Source organism: Pleurodeles waltl, chromosome 2_1, assembly GCF_031143425.1.
Source record: "Pleurodeles waltl isolate 20211129_DDA chromosome 2_1, aPleWal1.hap1.20221129, whole genome shotgun sequence".
NCBI lineage: Eukaryota > Metazoa > Chordata > Amphibia > Caudata > Salamandridae > Pleurodeles > Pleurodeles waltl.
In genome coordinates, this window is record NC_090438.1 from 666,605,852 (window position 1) to 666,627,650 (window position 21,799).

A 21,799-nucleotide genomic window follows, 5' to 3' on the forward strand; every position below is an offset into this window, starting at 1 on the left:
TGAGCCCCAGAGGAATTGCAGAAACTTCCGGTGTGACGGATGAATGGGAATGGTAAGGTATGCATCCTGTAAGTCTAATCTGACTAACCAATCGAATTGGAGCAAAATGTCCCTGAGATGGATAATGGTCTCCATCTTGAAGTGTCGATAGACGACAAATTGGTTGAACGATCGCAGGTTGATGACCGGCCTTAACTTTTTGTTCTTTTTGTGAACGAGAAAAATGGAGCTGATGAACCCGGAAGGGTCTGGAGAACAACGGTGAATGGCGCCCTTTTCTAAGAGCGATTGAATCTCTGAGGATATTAGAGAGGACATTTCTAGAGAAAACTTTGGAAAAGGAGGAAGGCAGAGTTGGACGGGAGGAGAAAGGAATTCGATCTGGTATCCCAGGACTGTAGAAAGAACCCAAGGGTCTGTAGAAATTGACTTCCATTTCGGAAGAAAGAAACGAAGACGCCCTCCTACGGGAGGGCCAGAAGGTAGGCTTACCTGAATTAATGGCCGGTCTGGAGAAACGTTGGCCACGGTTGCGAAACCCTCTAGATCGTTGCGGGTAGAATTGGGGTTTGAACTCGTGGTAATATGAGTTGAAGGAGGAATTGGTGGATCCTCTAGAGCCTTGATTCCTGTATGAGCGGCCGGTAAAGCGGCTCCTACCTCTACCGGCCCGGGAAAAAACACGCTGGTTGAAGACCTTTTTGAGGTTCTGTTGGGCTTTGTCCAGAGAAGAGAATGTGGACACAAAACGGCTGACGTCCTTGATGAAATTGTCGCCGAAGAGTTTTCCTTCAGCTTGAATGCCAGGATCTCGAGAGGCGAAGTTGGCTAGCTTAGGATCCATTTTGAGAAGAAGGCCCTTACGCCTTTCATGAATAATAGCAGCGTTAGCATTGCCCAGGAAACAAAAGGCTCTTTGAATCCAAAGAGAAAGGTCCAAGGGATCAATAGGAGAGTCATCCAACCTGGCAGATTCGGCTAGATCGAAAATTCTTGCCAGAGGTCCCACCACATCCAGGAGCTTGTCCTGGCACGTGGTCCAGGCCTTATCCACTCCTTTGCGAGGGTCCTTACCAAACTTAGTAAAGAAAGTAATAAGAGAGTCATCAATAATAGGAGTTGCAGTAATATTACAATTTAAAGACGGTCTGGGGCATTCAGATTTCAATTTGGATCTTGTCTGTTTATCCAGAGGGAGACGTAAACGGGAGGCAATGTAATCTCCTACATGGTCCAAAGGGAGCCATTCCGTCGAGTTCGGGTGGTGTATGAGGGATGGGTCGAACATAGGGACACCCTCCGAGTCGACAACACTAGAAGAGGGGTCAGCAACCGAAATTTTTCTACGTTTGGGGGAAGGGGAAGAAGGAGAAACACCCTCCTCAGGAGTATCAGACTGGGATAAGACATCCATGTCCTCGTCATCTGTGTCCCAAATTTTTGAGATTACAATCTTTTTAGGCGCGATAATATGTTTTAATTTAGCTCTGCATTTGGATTGAGAAGCTGGGTTTTTTGAAGGAATCCCCTCCTTAGAAGGAGGCCTGGGAGGAACCAAGTCCTCAGTCTGGCGTGAGGGAACCTCACTTTCTGTTTGTGCGCCTTTGCTCAATTTAGAAGAAAAAAGCTTTCGTTTTCTGCTTTCCCCCGCAGAATGGGCCATAGATTTGGACACCATGGACAGAACAGAGTTTTCAATGTTCTTTGACATCTTGTCCATAGAAGCCTTCATGGCTTGTTTGACAGAGGACTGGATAAATGTATTAAGATCCTGTGAAAAGGATCCCTCATCCTCCTCAGAGGCAGACCTGGAAGGGGAACTCCCCAAATCCATAATAATAAGAAAATGTGCCAAAACTCAGTAAAAATACAGCTAAAACTGTGGGCAAGAAAGCGCCCTCAAGAAAATGGCAATAATGGGGTTAATAGAATTAATAGGAGCAACACGCTCCACTGGCTGAAAAATGGCTCCTCCCCTGGGCGGGGATTAAACTTTGCCGAAACACGGGGAAGAACGAAGAACCGCTAAGGAGTGGTCATGAGATTCTCCAGACTAAGCTGGAGGCGCGCGAAGGGGAAAAGGAAGAGTCTGACCGCTGTCGGAGCCGGCCGCACGGACGAGAGCTGCGGTCTGGAAACAGTAAGATTCTTGTCAGGCAACGCGCAGATGAACGCGCTGAGGCAACGAAGAAAGAGCGCAATAGAACGCTCAAACCGGCGCGCGGCAACGCGACGGTTTAAGCCCGGGGGCTGAAACGAAAAAGTAAAAAGGCGGAATAACGGGTGCAAAGCGGTAGAAAACTAAATTATAAGCCACATTTAGAATGGTGACAGTAAAATATACAAACTCAAAAGGATAAGGAACAGTAACATAGAATAAACAAAGTAGTAAATATCAGGACGACCAAAGAGAGTACTTATCTTGACTGCGAGCAGCAAGAAAAGAGGGCTGCTTGCAGTCAAGGGTACTCTCTATGGTTTATGGCCAGTTCCTATTGGTCTAGTTTTAGTTACTGTTTTGCTCCCATTGGTTAGTCCAATCCTAACCTTCATGGGAGTTGTAGTTTCTTGACTGCTGCTGTTAATATTAAAGCATGAAAAGAACGCATAATAGAGCCTCCGGTCTTGTCATAAAATTAGCTCTGAACCTGAGCCACTATTTTAATGTGATAGAAATTGGGTTCAGGCCAAGATTAAAAACAAAAATATTAATAGAATTGAAAAATTCTTAGCGCGACTGCTAGAATTGTTTTTACTCCACACATCAACACAACTAACATAATAGCAACACACAAACACAATGACATCTCAATTAATCACAAAACGCAACACCACAATGCAATACAGCAACACATCACGCTATTAACACAGAAACACAGCTGAACATACCACAACTGCACAAATCACAGTTGCTGTGTTACGATTGTGTTGAATTGTGCTGCAGTTTTACACTGGTGCATTATTGTGCTGTGTGGGTATGTTTTGTTATATTTTTTCTAGTGCTAAATTCATGTGTTTGTGTTGGAAATGTGTGTGATTATGTTGTTCCATTTTAGCTGGGTGTTATTCTGGTGTTTTGCTATTTAAATGTTGGGGGGGGGGGGTTGGGGCCCCTCAAATGCCAAAACGCATGCATGCACGAAGCACTCTGACATTTATCAACAATGGCACATAATAAGGCCAAGCTAAGTGTTTAGTGTTTCTTACTCAAACATGCAGTTCTCAGAGGTGAGATTCAGGCAGAACGGGTAAATTGGCTCCTCCCGAATCCAACAGCGTGACGTTTCAAGAAACACAGCAAAACAATAGTACATAAAATATCGCTTTTAGATCTGATAAGATCTTTATCCCTTAAGAAAATTGGATCAGGTGGTAGGTGTGGGTTTCTTTGAGGATAACATTTACCATTATGTTATTTGTATGAAGCATAAAGTGCCCAGAATATGACATTTGCCATTAAAATGTAAAGCTCAGACCACTAATATAATGTATTTTGGAAAGCTTCGCTTGGAGTGAGTCAAAATTAGTTTGAGAGGTCCAATGCTAATTTCCTTTTCCCTAACAAGTAACACGATGTGCCAGTTTTCTGTGTAAAGCAAGATTTAAATAAAAATTCAGTAAGATTAGAAACTCAAAAAAACATTCCGAGCCAGCCAGGAGTCGAACCTAGAATCTTCTGATCCGTAGTCAGACGCGTTATCCATTGCGCCACTGGCCCTATGAGCCTCAATCCTGCGTACTAACCCTAAGACTGGAAAACAGACAACTACAGGCCACTTATTCTTTAATAAATGATCTTCGCGAAGCATTTTAATCACCACTGATCGAAATAAAACCACCTAATATCACACAGATGTTTTAAGTCTGTTGCTGGGTGCGGGGAGGAGTCACTGATGCTAGTACTCCAGGGGTGGGAGGTTTCTCTCTCGTTAACACTCAGTTTGTGCTTTTCCGACAGACCCCAAAATTGGACGCCTGCCCAAGAGAAATAATTAGCACCTAGATAAAAATGTAGGACATTAGTCGCCTACGGGTATCGGCTTCAAACTGTTTTTATTACGTGTGGCACATCAACCTCGATGTCCGCAGTTCCCGCTTTTCATTACATTAGTATCTAGAACAATCTCTTATTATGTAGTGTAGAAACAGAAGCCCCGTGTGTACGCGGAGATTGTAGTCAGTTCACAGCGCAGAGCAAGTAACATTCACTGCACCTCTCACTACTGAAATAACAGTGTTTTCATGGGATATAGTCTGTCTTTACTTTCTACCATGTGGCGAGAAATCGACGCCACTGGCGGTCATCTTGGAGTGGAACAGGTGTCTTCCAAACTCATAATACTGAGCGGGCATGCGCCATTCAATGAGGAACTTCCGCCAATGTACCTGAAGCAATAACGGAGTATGATGTCCGATTGATTCGTTATAAGTCGTATGTAGGCCACAGAGTCATATTAAATCAGTCTAAAATGGCGCCCCTGTATTACAGTTTCGATGCTAAAGTATGTTTATGTATGACAGCACCTGGATTCTATGGCAGGAGCGGAGGCTCGGATTCTATGTCAGGAACGGAGGCTTCGGATTATGCTTCTCTTCCTTTACTGAATGAAAACACAGCAGCCAAAGAGTTAAAACATTAAAACTACAACTCCCATAAACATTTGTAGTCCAGACTGCCCAATCCCAGGCAAGCCTCAGCTATAAGTGTCACCATAACAACAGAATTTCCTCTTTATTTGCTGCTGCACAGCCGAAGTTAAGTCCCATTTTTTCTCTACATTAATTTGTAAGTTATTGTAATTTAATTGCGGTTACCGGCCTGTGGAGCGGGAGCGGGGCTGAACGGCGCCAGAATAGGTGGCGGTTTTCTTAACCACTCGCCTTTGATGTTCAACGCGCGGTCAGAGGCTTGTTTAACGGCCTCCGATCGCGCGCCGCATGTGTCACTGTTTTATGCCGGCGCGCGGGGTTTTCCTTTCAGGTTCCCGCGGCACGGGTTCAGTGGAGGATTACCGGTCTCCTTGGAGACCGGGCGGGCGCTGGCTACTAGAAGAGAGCAGTCCGCTCTCTGTTTCTAGCTTTTGCCTCCTCACGCCGGCACGAGTCGGAGCTGGAGTTTTCCTTCAGTTCCCGGCTCGTGCTGATCGCAAGTGGAGATTAAAAGCGCGATTTGCCCCCAGAACGCCAGACGGGCGAATAAACGCTGCAGGCTTGGTCTAGGAGGTCAGCAGGTGCTCCCTCCACTGGATTTGGCCGAGTTAAGAGCTATTTTTAGACTCTTCATATAAACTGGTGATTTACCTGCCGGGGTTTCCTCCCCCCTTGAACTCTGTCTGTCTCCTACCATGGCTTATTTTGCTGGGGAGGAAGAGTACTAGCAGGAGGAGGTTGAGGCTCCTGTACCTGAACAGTTAGAGGAGAGATTGGTCCAGGCTCTTGGGCAACATGTTCAGGATTCTGTTAACCAGGGCTTAATTAAGGCCCTGAAACCTTTTACTGTACCTTTGGTCCGATATGGACGGAGAGAATTGATAGGGCTTATTCCCACGGGATCAGGGGCCAGAGAGCCTTCCCCCAGAGAGGCTGGTTTGTCCTCTTAAGGGTTTTTTGAATCCGCTCTCTTCAGCAGAGATTCTGGCCCAAATGGCATCAGCAGTGATCAATGATCACGAATATAGCTCTAACCTTCAACCACCGTCTGAAAATTTAATTTTCCCCTCGGGGACACCTAGAGAATTTTCACAGTCATCTGATTCCGACGCAGATTCAGATATCTCTGAGCCCAAAATAGGGGGCAAGCACAAACGGAAAGTCAAACATTCTGCGGACGAAGTTACTCCTCATGGGAACTTGCTTTTTTAACCAGAGAACATTGTTCATCCCAGATCCACGGACTGGGTGCCTTGTGCTGAGGTGGCCCATTACGTGCAAGATAGGTTGCGCAAGGGCTTCGATAAAGATGTTCGTAGCACTCTTCGATCGGAATGTCCCCGACCCTCTCTGCAGGGCAAAGTGGCTGATACTCCAGAGCTGGATCCCAGTGTGGCAACCTTCTGAAAAAAGTTTACTAAAGACCCCAGAAAAGGCCTTGACTGTGCCTGGAAGGGGTGTCAGGATAAGATGTTGGATCTGTCCGGCCCCATTACTAAAATACTTGAGTTGGCAGTTCAGGCTAAAGAGACTAACACTATTCTTGACCCTCTAACTGTAATGGAATGGGCCCAAAGAGCCATTTGCCTCCTTGGAAACGCGAACTGCGCCATGTCTACTGAGCGCAGGAAATCGTTCCTTATGCGAATCGATCCAAAATTGGCGGAACTTGCTCCCTCTGAGCCGGGCCCCTTGGCCAATGGTCTCCTTTTCGGGGAGAAATTTGTTAAAGATCTAGGCAAATATGTCTCTACGTTCACGGCCCTTGACAAGGCCCAATCTTCCATGAAACGGATGTTCACAGGGGGCCTTTTTACCAGGGCCGGACGTTACAGAGGTCGAGCGTCAGGCCGTGGTTTCCAGCAGACCTCCCCCAGTTACACCCCCAGAGGTCAAGGATACTATCAATCCTCCGGATTCTACCCTTCCAGAGGTAGAAGAGGCCACGGCTTCAGAGGACGAGGAGCCGATCGCTCTCAAGACTCCAATAACTCAGGTGAGAATTATTCATTTTTCTGAAGTAATTCTTGGGGGAAGATTGGAGCGTCACGCTCAAGCATGGGCCCGTATCTCTCAAGACTCTTGGGTTCTTCAGACAGTCAGGGGCTACAGGTTAGACTTTTACTCCAGACCAGTCCAGAGTCAACCCCCTCCTCCTCTCCATTCTTCCCTAGCAGAAAGCAGTTTTATAGACGCAGAAATTGGCAGTCTCCTCCTCCAAGAGGCGATTGTTCCCTCGGTACCCCAGTTAAACGGTTTTGTCAGTACAATTTTTCTTGTTCCAATGAAAGAAAAAGGTTTCCGCCTAGTGATGAATCTGAGAGACTTCAACCAATGGATAGTCTACCGTCATTTCAAGATGGAGGGTATCCACATGTTACGCGATCTCCTTCAAGAAAAAGATTGGTTAGTGCGTTTAGACCTAAGAGACGCTTATCTATCAGTCCCAATTTACGCCCGCATCGGCACTTTCTTCAGTTCCAATGGAGGCACCAATGGTTCGAGTTCAAAGTCTTCCCCTTTGGCCTTTCATCAGCCCCATAGTGCTTCACGAAACTTCTTCGCCTGGTGGCCAAGTTTCTTCGAGAACGAGGCGTTCGCCTCATTATTTATCTCGACAATCTTTTGATCATGGCTCAGTACAGGGAGTTAGTCCTGAGGCATCTCTCGTGGACAATTCAGATCCTTCAAGACATAGGTTTCTTAATCAACAGCGAGAAGTCTGTGATATCTCCAACGCAATGTATAGAATTCTTAGGTTTTCAAGTAGATTCAGTTCTAGCGCAGCTGCGGTTAACCCTGGCAAAGCGGACTGCTATCAAGAAAGAGTTACGGAAAGCTCTTGCCTCTCCGACTATATCCTTGCGGATTTTAGCCCGGTTGGTGGGGCTTCTGGCCTCCTCCATCCAGGCGATTTTTCCAGGCCCATTACATTACAGAGCCCTTCAACGTCTCAAGATTTTGCATTTGCGCAGGAGACTGTCCTATGCGGACCAGATTCCACTTTCGGAGGAAGCCAAGACGGAGATCATTTGGTGGCTGACTCACATGGAAGCATGAAATGGCAGAACCATTGTCGCCTCCTTGCCGGAGATGGTCATAGAGTCGGATGCCAGCCGTTGGGGCTGGGGACCTCGTTGTGGCTCGGTGGAGATGGGGGGACGGTGGTCCTCGGAGGAGTTGAGACTTCATATCAATTGTCTGGAGCTCCTAGCGGGGTCCTTTGCGATCCGGTCGCTGTCCCCCAACAAAGCCAGTTGTTGCATTCTTTTGAGAATGGACAATATCTCAGCGGTGAGATACATCAATCGGCTGGGGGGACCAGATCTCATCTGCAGGCGGAGATAGCCAGAGAGTTTTGGCACTTTTGCCTTCAGAATCAGATTCATGTGATAGCAGAGTACCTTCTGGGACGCTCCAACGTTGTAGCGGACTGGAATTCACACTTCTTGAAAGACAGCAGCGATTGGATGCTGCACAGAAAGATTTTTCAGAACCTCTCAAAGAGATGGGGTCCCTGTGTGACAGATTTGTTCGCATCCCGGCTCAATGCTCAACTGCAAAACATTTACAGTTGGAGACCGGATCCGTTGGCAATGGGAACAGACGCTTTTCTTCAAGATTGGTCGCAACATCTTCTCTATGCTTTACCCCCCTTTTCAATGATTCAGAGGGTCCTTGCTCAAGTAAAGAGGCAATTGTCCGACATCATTTTAGTGACACCTCTTTGGAAAGCTCAGGCTTGGTTTCCGGTAGCGATGTCACTAACGTGTGCACCTCCAGTGCTTCTGACATTGTTCCCGTCTCTTCTTCTGGACCCCTTGGGGGCCCCTCACCCGCTGGTGATCCAGAATCAACTGAGTCTAATGGCGTGGAGACTTTCAGGAGACGCTGGCAAGTGCCGGGAGTTTCAGGGGAAGCTTTGTTCTTTTTGTCCCAATCTTGGGCTCCTTCCACCCACAAGCGATACGAGGCATCCTGGAAGAGATGGATGGGTTGGTGCAGTGAGCGGAGTATTGATCCCTTGGGGGCCCAAATTTCCATGATTGCTAATTTTCTCTCTGAGCTGGCCTCGCAGGGTCTCGCTTACAGGACGGTTAATAGCTTTAGGTCTGCTATTTCGGCGGGTCATCCCCATGTGGATGGTAGGCCTGTGGGCGAGCATCCTTTGATTTCTAAGATTCTTCAGGGTATTCGGATGGTTAACCCCCCTCAGACTCGATATTCGGTTTTGTGGGATGTTATTATTGTTCTTAATTTTCTTAAGACTTGGCCGTGTAACGACGACTTGTCGCGTAAACAACTGTCTGCTAAATTAACGGTTCTGTTATGCCTTATCTCGTGCAGGCGGGTTTCGGATGTTAAAGCCCTGGATTTGACAGGTAGAGTATTCACTCCTACGGGAGTGTCTTTCTCAATTTTAAAACGTACAAAAACTGCATCCAAATGTATTTCTTACCCTGCCTTTCCGCATAATCAAAAGTTGTGTGTAGTACAGTGTTTGAAAGCGTATGAGAGTTGTACGAGAGAATCTCGCAGAGATTCAGGAGGTCAACTGTTGGTCTCGTTGCAAAAGCCTTACGGACCTGTCTCTGCTGCCACTTTGGCCAGGTGGGTTAAGTGGTTGTTGGGAGAAGCAGGCATTGATACCTCTATGTTTGGAGCTCACTCCATTCGGGGAGCTATGGCTTCCAAATCATTTGGAGCAGGTTCCAGACTGGAAGACATTATGGCAGCAGTGGATTGGTCCTCGGACAATACGTTTAAAGTCTTTTATCATAAGCCTATTGTTGACATAGCTTCTACAGTGGTAAATCAGCTTTAAACTAGCATAATCCTCACCTCCGTTCCTGACATAGAATAAAAAATGTTCTAGCTAACGCGTCAAGAATTTTCAATTCTATTAAGGTCACGGAGGCGAGGATTATCCCACCCATAAAAGATTACAAGTTAGTAATAATAACTAAAATGATTGCGTTCAATTGCATATTGTAACAATAATATATGTTTAATGTATTCCCCCCCCCCTTGAGACTTTTGGTTTTCCAAGAGCACTACTGGTTTGTTCTTTTTCTTTAGGTGCAGTTGCTAAAGGCGAATGAGTACCTTTCATCCTGGAGGTCGGAGTGCTATTGCCTGGAGGTTTTAGTTTTCATCTTCATGTTCCGCTGCGAGTTTTAGGACCGGAAGTTGGTTTGTCTTCGCAAAGAAAGAGGCAGTTCTGTTGTTATGGTGACACTTATAGCTGAGGCTTGCCTGGGATTGGGCAGCCTGGACTACAAATGTTTATGGGAGTTGTAGTTTTAATGTTTTAACTCTTTGGCTGCTGTGTTTTCATTCAGTAAAGGAAGAGAAGCATAATCCTCGCCTCCGTGTCCTTAATAGAATTGAAAAATGTTGACGCGTTAGCTAGAACATTTTTTATTATGCTTCTCTTTCTTTACTACTCAAATTTCAGCAGCCAGTCAACATACAGAAAAAAGTTAACTACATTTCCCATCATGCTTTACACGACATATCCACCAATCATCAGCTCCCTGACCCTATTAGAGTCCATAACACTTAGGAGAACCCCTCTTTCTTTGTTGCTCTTCGGTAAAATAAGTACTAATTTTTCGTATCCTTTTATACTTGTTCTCGTTAGTGGGATTCCTGTATTGGGGATTTTGGTTTTGGCGGCGCGTGTGCTTGGTTGCCGCAGCACCCTTTGTAAACTATTTTCTTGCCCCTTTGTTCATTTCTTCAGGTTTTTCGATCCCGGGTGGGGTTCCGCGTATCTTACAGGTGAGTTTGCTTTCTTGGGCTACTGTTGGTTTCCCCGGCCCTTTGGGGCCCCTGCTAGGTATTTTAGTTCGTGCTTCTACACATGACCAGTGCCTTCCCTGGAGCGGCCGGGTCAGAAAGCGGAGTCGGAGCGCGTAGCCCAAATCCTACTAGATATATTATTTGGGCTGCGCGCATTCCATTGTCAGTTTCTCCTCCTCCCAGACATTGACAGCACGTCAGAATCGGGCGTTTTTCACATTCCTGAGGTGCCTGTCATCGGTGTAGAGACCTGGCTCTGGCTGAAATAACGCCTGCATTCCTAGCAGGGTGCACGCCTTCTGGAAAGTTCATTTTCACGGATTTAGGCTCTCCTTGAAGCCCTCAGAGATTATTTGGGGGGCTGCAATAATTTTTATACAGGCTGAGGAGCCCAGTTAGGAATTTTTTCCTATTGCACCTGGGGTGGCTCCCCCCTTGTTGTGTCCAGTGTCCGACTGGTTTGATATTTGCCTGTTCGCAGTGCATTGGGTTACGATGACCGAGTGGCTGCCTTTTGAGGAGGAGGAGTTTGGGCAAGGCTATGAAGAGGCCCTGGGTCCTCAGTTGGGAGAAGGCTTGTCTGAGGGTATTAATGCCTCAGTGCAACAGTCTCTTATCAGGGCTTTGGCGGTTTCCGTACCGCAAAAAGTCAACCAAGCTGTTTTGGCAGCTTTGAAGCCCCTCACTCAGCAATTTGCATGCTTTGTCAAGAAACAGGGGTTGGTTCCCTTGACAGATGACAAGTTGGCGGACGAAGGCCCTTCTGTTGCGGCTAAACCGAAACCTCAAACCATTTTGTGACCTCATGATGGAGCCATGTCGGCTTTGACCCAGTCTTCTTCAGACCATGTGTATTGCTCCCTTCCGTCTTCTTCCAAAGGATCTCCCCTTGAGGCTGAAGTTTCGTCTGTTTTAGATTCAGCCGCTTCCAACTCCTCTCATTCTAGTAGCTCCTTGCGTAAACTCAAGAGGGCTAGGAAGTCGGGTTCTTCTCATGCCAAGGAAAGGCCAAAGTCTCCTTCCAATCCGTTTCAGTTTAACCTGGAAGATATTAATCATCCTCGCTCTGCGGATTGGGCCCCGGCACAGGCTGTGGCGGATTATCTCCATGATAAGTTAAGGAAGGGCTTCGACAAGGAGGTACGGAATAGGTTGCGGGCTGAGTGCCCTAGGCCAGAAATTCAGTACAAGGTGGCAGAGACACCAGACATTGATCCCAGCATGCTTACTTTCCTTAAGAAATTCACCAAGGACCCCCAAAAAGGCATTGACAGGGCTTGGCGCTCGTGTCAAGATAAACTTTTGGACCTTTCAGGTCCTTTGGCCAAGATCTTGGAAATGGCCTTAAGAGCTAAAGAGACTGGCGTTCCAATTGATCCTCATACTCTGGCAGAGTGGACGCAGAGGGCGATCTGTTTGTTAGGAAATGCTAACTGCGCCATATCAACAGAAAGACGCAAGTGTCTCCTCATGAGAATTGATTCTACCTTGACGAAGTTAGCGGCTGTGGATGCGGGTCCCCTGGCGGAAGGTCGTCTTTTTGGCGACAAGTTTGTCAAAGACATGGCCAAGTATGTGACCACTTTTACTAACCTGGATAAGGCGAAGGCGAACTTGAAAACGGTTTTCCATTTGGGCCCTTTTAGATGGGCCGGGCGAGGCAGGGGGCTGCTCGTCAGGCCGTTCGAAATTCCAAGGCTCCCAGCGAGGCTCTTTCAGTAGAGGCCAGTACTATGCCAGAGGAGGTGCTTTCTTCCCCTCCGACTCCCGTTTCCTTCATCGGCGTGGACATCAAGGTGGTTCAAGAACCAACATCCAGTCAAGTTTGTCTGCAGGTGAGACTTCAAGATTGTTGTCTCATTCAGTTGGGGGGTCGTGTGCAGTATTTCCTCCACAACTGGTATCGCGTGATTCAGGATGCATGGGTGTTGCAGACTGTTCAGGGTTTCCATTTGGAGTTCTTTCAGACTCCGCAGCAGGAGAGTATTCCTTCTCCTCTCAATTTTTCCCTACAAGACGCCAGCGTGATCGATTCCGAGTTTCACGATTTGTTCCAGAAAAGAGCAATTGCTTTCTGCGAACCCCATCCTTCCGGATTCTGCAGCAACATCTTTCTGGTACAAAAAAGAGGAGGAGGGCATCGGTTGGTTTTAAACCTCCGAGAATTCAACTCATTCATTGTCTACCGGCATTTCAAAATGGAGGGTCTTCATCTGTTACCAGATCTTCTTCAGACGAGAGACTGGTTGATGCGACTAGATCTCAAAGGTGCATATCTGATGGTTCCCATTAGGCGCCCTCAATGGCATTTTCTTCAGTTCAGGTGGAGGGGCAGTTGGATGGAGTATTTGGTCCTGCCCTTCGGGCTCTCCTCGGCGCCTTGGTGCTTCACCAAACTGCTCAAGCCGGTGGTTGCACACCGGAGGGAGAACGGGATCCGCTTGATCATATATCTAGACGATATTCTGATCATGGCGAAATCCCAGGAGCTGCTCAAGCAACACAGGCTCACGACCATCTCCCTTCTTCAGGATCTAGGTTTTGTCATAAACGAAAAGAAATTGATCCTTATGCCTTCCAGGACTGTAGAATTCTTAGGTTTTGTGATTGATTCAGAGAGGTCACTATTGGTCCTTCCCAAGGCCAAGCTTCTGGACTTCAAGAAGGAGCTTCAGGTGGCATTAGCTAAAACCTCTTTGTCCCTGAGGAAAATCACTTGGATTGTGGGGCGGCTGACCTCTTCAATTCAGGCGATTTTTCCAGGCCCCCTCCACTACAGAGTGTTACAAAGACTCAAGATCCGCCATCTTCAGAAAGGCTTGACCTATTCGGATTTGGTTCCTCTGACAGACGAAGTTCGCTCGGAGCTCAACTGGTGGTTGACGCAGGTCGACGCGTGGAATGGCAGGGCTATATTCAGCTCCCAGCTGGAGACGGTGATAGAATCAGATGCCTGCCTTTGGGGCTGGGGAGCGAGATACGGGGACATCTCGACAGGGGGGATATGGTCTCCGCAGGAACTTCAGTTGCACATCAATTGCCTGGAGTTATTAGCAGGTTCTTTTGCAATAAGGACTGCATCGCCCAGAAGGTTTTGTTTTCCATTCTTTTGCAAATGGACAATATCACAGCAGTCAGGTATATCAACAAATTGGGGGGCAGCAGGTCGCCTGTCCTGGCCGAGATTGCCAAATATTTTTGGCATTACTGTTTGAAACACAGACTTCTGGTGACGGCGGAATATCTTCCAGGTCAGATCAATGTGGTAGCGGATTGGAATTACAGGTACCTCAGGGATTACAGTGACTGGAAGCTTCTGCCTCAATTATTGCTTTTGACTCAGCAATTGTGGGGCCTGTGCGAGATAGATCTTTTTGCCTCACGTCAGAACAAGCAGATAGAGGATTTTTTTCAGTTGGAGGCTAGATCCGTTGGCGAGGGCCACGGACGATTTCCTTCAGGATTGGGCCGGGTCTCTCAATTATGCCTTTCCCCCCTTTGCCATGATCCAGAGGGTAGCGACTCAGATCAAGCGGCAGAGAGCAGAGGTAATCCTGATCACTGCAATTTGGAGAGCTCAGCCTCGGTTCCCGTTACTGCTGGAACTGGCATACGATTTTCCTCTATATCTTCCTTGGTCTCCAGACATGCTTCTGTGTCCGCTGGCCGAAAAGCATCCTCTAGTACTGGAGAGGCAGTTGCAGCTGATGGCTTGGAGGCTTTCAGGCAACAGTGGCACTTGCCAGGCATTTCGCAATCGGCTGAAAGATTTATCAATAGGGCTCGGGCGCCCTCCACTAGGAAGAGGTATTTCTCCACTTGGAGAGTCTGGAGGAGTTGGTGCCTGGAACGTCATTTGGATCCCATGGCAACCAGGATTGTCCAAATCGTGAATCTTTTGTCGCTGAAAGCTGAAAAAGGATTGTCGTACAGGTCAGTAAATAACTTTCAGTCAGCCATTTCTACAGGCCATGTCCAGGTCGATGGCACTCCAGTAGGCATGCATCCTGTGGTGACTAAGCTTCTGAGGGGTGTGAGGGTTTCCAATCCTCCTTCTCCCAAGTATACCTTCCTTTGGGTCGTGAACTTAGTTCTTAACTTGTTTGAGAGATGGCCTGATAATTCAGGTTTGTCTAGGAAGCAATTGTCAGCCAAGTTAGCAATGCTATTATTCTTGGCGGCTTGTCGAAGGTCTTCGGACGTGAAGGCCTTGGATCCTGCAGGTAGAGTTTTTACACCGGAGGGTGTTTCTTTTTCGATCTTTAGAAGGACTGACTAAGACAATGTTTACGAATATAGAATACTTTGCATTTCAGTTTTCTAAAAAGTTGTGTGTTGTAGATTGCTTGAAAGAATATGAACAGTGTACTAGATTACTCAAGCCGAATCTGACGGGTCAATTTGCTGATTGCACTCCGTAAACCTTTTAAACCTGTGTCGGCAGCTACCATTGCTAGGTGGTTGCGCCTTGTAATGGTTGAAGCTGGTATTGATACGCATTTATTTGGAGCGCACTCAGTTCGGCGTTCGATGGCATCTAAATCTGTACATTTGGGTGTGTCTCTGCAGGATATTTTGAAATCAGCTGATTGGTCCTCGGACTCTACTTTTAAATAGTTTTATTACAAGCCAGTAGGTGATTTTGCATCTACAGTGTTTCAGGCAGCTTTGAACTAGCATAATCTGAGCCTCCGGTCTTGCCATAGAATGTAAAATTTGCTAGCAGTCGCACCAAGAATTTTTAAGTCTATTAATGACACGGAGGCAAGGATTATCCCTCCCAAGGATTTATTTGCTGTTTTCAGGTGGCAATATGTTAATTGCAGACTATATCTGGATATGTTTTAATGTACCCTCCCTAATTATGAAGTTGATGTATAGGATGACCATGCTATTATTATTCATATTATTTTTTCCATTTTTCCTAGGATCAAAGCAAAAGTCGGAGTAACAGGGATATCCTTCCCAGTGAATCATGGTGGGACATTCTATCTGTGATGAACGATCGTCTTCAAGCAGTTGATTCTCCTTTGTGGATGTTTTTCCAAGTTCTTGGTTTATGATTCTTCGTGATGCAGTTTGTGAAGCAAAGAAAGAGGAGTTCTCCTAAGTGTTATGGACTCTAATAGGGTCAGTGAGCTGATGATTGGTGGACATGTCGTGTAAAGCATGATGGGAAATATAGTTAACTTTTTCTGTATTTTGATTGGCTGCTGAAATTTGAGTAGGAAAGAAAGAGAAGCATAATCCTCGCCTCCGTGTCCTTAATAGAATTGAAAATTCTTGGTGCGACTGCTAGCAAATTTTACATACCCTCACGGGTGATTAGCGAGCTTTAAAAAATCTACGTTGCATAAAAAGCTACAGAGCACAATTTCATATTTGCTTTCTGACTTGAGGCACAAAAAATATTGGGAGGACTAATTAGATTAGTAAAAGCACCTCAAACCTTAATAAGTAAACTTACAAGGGGACTCGAATAGGTCGATGAACCTTTTGACTCGTTTAAGATGTTCTTGCCATAGCTCCAGTACATGAACAAATAATCAATTCACAATAATCAATAATCATTTGCATAAATCAATGATCAGTGGAGTCAGTAAATATCACACAACATGACCTTTTAGACATGAATAACCACACCTTTAGTAAAAGTTTAGTACTTTTATTTTCCTTATATTAACAATGCTAAATGTCATATAGATTAATCTCAAAATCAAATGAGACACATATAAGAACAATACTGGTTGATCCAAATGACGGAAGAAACGCAATCTAATCAAAGCCTGAATCATGACACATTCTAAAGCACAGGTGCAAATCAAAAGCAGAGTCAGCTGCAATAAAGAGATGTGATACATAGAATTTAGCAAGATAACTCATCAAACATTAGTCCCTGTAATTTGTCAGTCATTATGTGAATACCCTTATCTAACCTCAGATCAGCATCAGTATGCTGGGCTTCATGCAAAAAAATTTAGAACACAAATTTGGAAAAACATCTAACTATGGATCTATCAAACAGCGCAGTTGGTAACTAGAAAGAAAAGGCATAAAAATGCAATTCAGTCACATTGTCATATCTACCTATCCACGTATGGGTCAGCAAACAGGATCAGTCTTCATCCTCAGGTCATCAATCGATCAGCAAAGCATCAGGCTCTCAGTCAGAGTGTATGAGCCCAATGCCAGAACCTCAAATCTCTTCTAAAGTCTCTTCTTCCCCTCATCTATTGCAGTAATTTCCTAAAATCTCCTAAAGTATCTCTGTGCAATTTTCCTCTGTCTTGTTGTTAAATCAAAGTCACCTAAACTATCCCCTAATTCCCTATTGGTCAATTAATCGTACGTTTATACACTACCCAAAAATATTTATACATCAAATCTTTGAATTCTAATATTTCGCTCTTCACACAAAGTTGATTGGTCCACTTTACAAAGTCCTCATCATCTGGCTCGTCAGGTAACAAATTTGTTGCAACTTCATCTCCAGTCAGTGTCTTCATTGTTCGCGTCCTGAGAAAGTACATCTCACACACATTACACACATTTTGCTACATTACTGGGAACAGAAGCCCTCATTACAACATTGGCGGTAAATCCCGCTTACCGCCATGCAGAAGAACACCGACACACCGCTGCAGCGGCGGAATTCTGCTACAGCTATTACGACCCACAGATCGGAATCTGCCAAAATCTAGACACCCACACAAGTCCGCCACACCAACGGTCAGTGATAAACTGGTGATAACAAAACCTCCACCGTCATGCCAACAGGAATACGCCCGCACTATCACGACTCATGAATCCATGTGGCGGTCTTTCAACCGTGGTATTCCATTGGCGGTACACACCGCTGCGCTCAAAATTCACACACATTTACAAAACACAACCACATTCGACAATTTGAAATACACACACCTGATACACATACACACAACACTCCCACACACCCAATACAATATAAAACACACACCCACATCACCCACAAACTCCTATGACAAAAATTTAGAACGAAGCACAGAGAGAGACACCACCATCAACAAACTAGCATCCACAAGCACACAACACCATCACTCACACAACATCTACGCACCTCACACAACACACAAAAACACCATGGCACCGCAAAGACACCACAGGTTCTTTGAGGAGGAGCTCAGGGTCATGATGGAGGAAATCATCCGGGTAGAGCCACGGCTATTTGGATCACAGGTGCAGCACACCTCCATTGCTAGGAAGATGGAGCTATGGCGCCGAATCCAAGAACACAGGATGACATCAGGAAGAGGTGGAATGACCTACGGGGGAAGGTGCATTCCGTGGTCTCAAGAAACCAGATTGCAGTTCAGAGGACTGGCGGTGGACCCATACCTCCTCCCCCACAACTAACAACATGGGAGGAGCAGGTCTTGGCTATACTGCATCCTGAGAGCCTTGCAGGAGTAGCTGGAGGAATGGACTCTGGTAAGTCAAATCTTAACTATTACATCCCCCACTCTACCTGCATGCTATCACATACCCCCACCCTCACCCTCACCCCATCACTCCAACACCTTACATATGTCCCACTATCACAAACCACCCATCCCAACACCAAGCCCTGCATGCAACACCAAAGCATGAACACCCATCACCAAAGCATGTCCACTACACATACCCACACAGATCCCCAAACCAAATATCACACAAGGTCCTAGACAAGAATGTAAGCACTGGGGAACAGGGTCACCCACCCATTGCACCCAATGGCACACACAGATGCAATAATCATGCCTTAACACCCCTGCAGGACCCCTACCCAACGTCACCAGACAGGAGGTTCCAGACTTGTCCACACCCCCACAGAAGAGGCCCACAGTGATGACAGCAGCTCTGTTCAACTGGATCCAGAGGAGCAGCCTGGCCCATCTGGGACCTCAGTCCTCCCAGTTCCCCACACACTGGCACATGCCACCACAGAGCTCCCCCCCCTCAGGAAACACCAGCAAAGCACCCACCCAGCGGGCCCATACCTCTGTCCCCAGGACACGTCAAGCAGCAGTGTGTCCACCACTACAGGGAACCCAGGAAAACCCACAAACCCAAGAACATCAGGGTCCTGGGGGCAGTAGCAGTGTGCACATGGTTCAGGGGACAGAGGAACAGGAAAACAGGGGAACTGGGAGGACTGCTGTTCGACAGGGGGAGGACAGGCCCAGGGAACCCACTCTCCACGAGGCCCTCTCCAACATCATGGGAGCGTACCATCATTCCCAGGAGACGATGGCAACGGTACTGGCCAAGTTTCAGGAGACCCAGCGGCTGCAGGAGGAACAGTATTTGGGGATCAGGAAGGACTTGAAGTCCATTAACACCACCCTGGTCACCATTGTAGGGGTCCTGAAGGACCTTGTGAACACCAGGAGGGAAACTGTGGCACCTCAAGGGGCTCCTGACACTAGCCTCGATGATGAACTGCCCACCACCTCTGCTGGCGCTAGTGGACAGCAGGCACCGCCACAGGACCACGACACCAGCACCTCACCCCCTGCAGATGGAGAACCCCCCGCAAACGGTCCCTGAGATACAGGACAAAGACAGAGAACAATGCCAAGACCCCACCAAGAAATGAGACCACCCTGAATGTCATCCTTCTGTCCCACTTTGTCACCCTGTCCATCCTTAAACTGCCCTAGCTCCACTTCCTATGCCCCTTTGGACAATGCACCTGTGAGACAAAGAACTTTACTCTGCCATGGACATTCCTCCACCATCACCCCTGACCATTTTACAACCCCCTCCACTAATTTGCACTTAAATAAACACCCTTGAATCACAAAACAATCTGGAGTCAGTCTGTGCTTCCACAAAAGTGTATTTGCAATAACTGAGGAAAATAGCAATGTCCATTGTATTGTCAACACACCTATGTCACACAGCTCTAGTCCATGAGGTAACATAGCAGAGGTCACACAGTGGGACCCACATCTGTGAAATGGAAAGGCTAAGTGACAGGTCAGGGTCCATACGCTGGGTGAAAGTGACAGACATATGATAGGTCTAACAATTGTATGAGATGTAGGAGGCAGTGATGTCTTCTTACCTGTGTCTCACTGGAAGTATTGTTGGATCACGTTGTTTCTGTTGTCTATATCCTCTTCTTCTGCCTCCTCTTCTTCACTGTCCACAGGCTCCACATCTTCCACAAGACCTCCTTCTGGACCATCCCTCCTGCAGAAAAGGCTCCTGTCATCGCAAAGCCAAGTTGTGCAGCATACAGCAGGCCACGATGATCTGGCACACCTTCTTTGGTGAGTAGTACAGAGAACCACCTGTCATATGGAGGCACTGGAACCTGGCCTTCGGGAGGCCAAAGGTTTGTTCTATAATCCTCCTAGTTCTACCATGTGCCTCATTGTAGCGTTCCTCTGCCCTTGTCCTGGGATTTCTCACTGGGGTAAGTAGCCATGACAGGTTGGGGTACCCAGAGTCACCTGCAAATGTTGAAGGACAACCGTTAGACACACACTAATCCGTAGGGACAACCCCAAACCCAGACAACTAGTCACACTGTATAGGGTCCTTGTCCTCACCTATTAGCCACACACAGTGCCTCTGGAGTTGCCCCATCACATAAGGGATGCTGCTATTCCTCAGAATGTAAGCGTCATGCACTGAGCCAGGAAATTTGCCATTCGCATGGGAGATGTACTGGTCGGCCAAACACACCATCTGCACATTCATTGAATGGTAGCTCTTCCTGTTTCTGTACACCTGTTCACTCCTGCGGGGGGGTACCAATGCCACATGTGTCACATCAATGGCACCTATGATGTTGGGGATATGTCCCAGGGCATAGAAGTCACCTTTCACTGTGTGCAAATCCTCCCCCTTAGGGAAAACGATGTAGCTGCGCATGTGTTTCAGCAGGACAGAAAACACTCTGGACAACACGTTTGAGAACATAGGCTGGGACATCCCTGATGCAATGGCCACTGTTGTTTGAAAAGACCCACTTGCCAGGAAATGGAGTACTGACAGGACCTGCACTAGATGGGGGATTCCTGTGGGATGGCGGATAGCTGACATCAGGTCTGGCTCCAACTGGGCACACAGTTCCTGGATTGTGGCATGATCAAGTCTGTAGGTGACTATTACATGTCTCTCTTCCTTTGTCGACAGGTCCACCAGCGGTCTGTACACCGGATGATGCCGCCATCTCCTCACCTGCTCCAGCGGACGTGCCCTATGGACGAGAACAGCGAGCACAGAGTCAGCCAACACTGAGGTATTACTACATGTCATTAGCAAACATTTGTAAATCTGCAATGTGCCTGTCTCTGTGTGTATGCAAGGCCTAGATATGTGTGACGCATTTAAAAATAATGCCATGTGGCCCCCTGAAATGGCGGCTGCCTGACCTGTAATGTGGGACATGGGGATATGAGGTAACTGCGCTGGTGTTGTACACCGTCGCGGTAGGCGGTCAAAGACCACCGCGCAATCCTGCATTGGTTAACATTGGGCCCTATGGGTCCCAGGAGCCAATGACAATGTACGCCAGCAGTGACGGTATGCACTGCCGCGGACGTAACTGCCATTTTCTGTCTGTTCACTCACTTGATAACTGACCTTCGACAGGAGAGGACCTACACTGCAAGTGCTGCTGTGATCTGTGTCTGGAAGCGATGATGGCTCATGTGTCTGGGGAAAGGGCCCCTGCCTTCACTTCGGAGGAGTTGGAGAAGTTAGTGGATGGGGTCCTCCCCCAGTACACGCTACTCTACGGTCCTCCCGACAAACAGGTGAGTACACTGTGAGCATGCTGTATGGGCAATGCCTGTTTAGAGTGGTGTGGATGGAAGATACAGGGTGGGGGGACAGAGGCCTGCATGAGCGGACGGTGAGTGTATGTGCGTCAGGGCAAGGGTGGGAACGTGGGACAATGACTGTGACGGTCCGGACGGTTAAAGTTTTTCATTTTCTCCTGTACTATTCCTCTAGGTCAGCGCCCACCAAAAGAAGGATATTTGGCGTGCCATCGCCAAGGACGTCCAGACCCTGGGGATCCACCACAGACGGAGCACCCACTACCGGAAAAGATGAGAGGACATTCGCCGCTGGAGCAAGAAGACGGCGGAGGCCCAGCTGGGGATGGCCTCCCAACGTGGGAGGGGTGCCTGTTGCACTATGACCCCCCTGATGTTCCGGATCCTGGCGGTGGCATATCCGGAGTTGGATGGGCACTTGAGGGCATCACAACAGCCACAAGGGGGTGAGTACCCTCACATCCATCTGACTCTGGGTGCATTAGGAGGTGTCTGGTTGGGGGAGGTGGGCAGTGGGTTACCCTAGGCTAAGG

General features: G+C 47.3%; 1 non-coding gene across 1 annotated transcript; it reads right to left on the reverse strand.

Annotated features, from left to right (window-relative positions):
* Positions 1-3,645: 3,645 nt before the first annotated feature.
* TRNAR-ACG (transfer RNA arginine (anticodon ACG)) lies at positions 3,646-3,718 on the reverse strand. The gene has a single exon. It is a non-coding gene; the product is annotated as a tRNA-Arg (tRNA).
* Between the last annotated feature and the right edge of the window lie 18,081 nt (positions 3,719-21,799).